A 1,074-nucleotide genomic window follows, 5' to 3' on the forward strand; every position below is an offset into this window, starting at 1 on the left:
AATTTAAAAATAATTTAAAAATTATCATATTCTCAGGTCAACAAGTTTGTTGGGTTTTTTCTTTCCTTTTGAAAAGCTATACAAGCTAAAACGTGTCCCTTCTTTTTGCTGTTGTTCAAAAGTTGTACGTGCTTACAGCCTCCTTGTACAACCACAGTCATGCTTAATCACTTTTTCCTAGAGCAGTGAGGAGTATAGATAGAGATATTAGCCTGGTGTTTGGGAATGACAGAATACCAAACCAAAAAAAAAAAAAAAACTCCTGGTACAGGCCCTCAGATACATGAACGCTCTGTATTCATCCACGTCCAGCAAGACTCATGTTGGCCTAAACTTTCTCTTGGCTAATGAGCTCAAGAGAAGATTTTGAAATACACATTGGGGATTTATGAAAGTGAGAGAATTAAGAATATGAATTCATAGAGCACAAGAAGCTTTCAGGGACTCTATTGGGAGGAACACAGCCTCCTAAGAAAGAAGAAATGGGATGTGGGGCTGATTTTTTTCTAGGATTGGAAAACATGTCATCGTTGCCAGATATTGTAGCAGAGACAGATGGCATGGCAGATGCTGTGAAAGAAAAATGACTTACTACTAGGTGAACCGGAAAAAATAAATAAGAAGGACAGAGGAAAAAGTACACAAGTTCCCCTCTGCTGTCAGGAACATCTTCCCACAGTCTAAAATGTGTAACTGTATTCCACAGAGGTGCAGATTGCCAGTGAAGCGTCTCACCCTTTTCCCCATTGATTTGCACATCTGGAATTTGTAGCCAGTCTTTTGAGAGGTCTCACTTTTAGTCAATTGATTTTCTAAGGAAGAAGGGATGGCAACAGCTAATTGGATATATGATGCCAATATATTATTATTATTATTATTTTTTGAGACAGAGTCTCACTCTGTTGCCCAGACTAGAATGCTGTGGCATCAGCCTAGCTCACAGCAGCCTCAAACTCCTGGGCTCAAGTGATCCTCTTGCCTTAGCCTCCCAAGTAGCTGGGACTACAGGCATGCACCACCATGCCCAGCTAATTTTTTTCTATATATTTTTAGTTATCCAAATAATTTCTTTCT

The 1,074-nt window shown here is 39.3% G+C and overlaps 1 protein-coding gene across 5 annotated transcripts in view; it reads right to left on the bottom strand.

The window, feature by feature from the left end:
• Positions 1-1,074, bottom strand: part of KCNAB1 (potassium channel, voltage gated subfamily A regulatory beta subunit 1) — a 387,202-nt gene that overhangs the window by 53,892 nt on the left and 332,236 nt on the right. The gene's annotated exons all lie outside the window — the stretch shown is intronic.

The sequence above is a fragment of the Propithecus coquereli genome, unplaced genomic scaffold, assembly GCF_000956105.1.
Source record: "Propithecus coquereli isolate 6110/MARCELLA unplaced genomic scaffold, Pcoq_1.0 Scaffold19, whole genome shotgun sequence".
Lineage (NCBI taxonomy): Eukaryota > Metazoa > Chordata > Mammalia > Primates > Indriidae > Propithecus > Propithecus coquereli.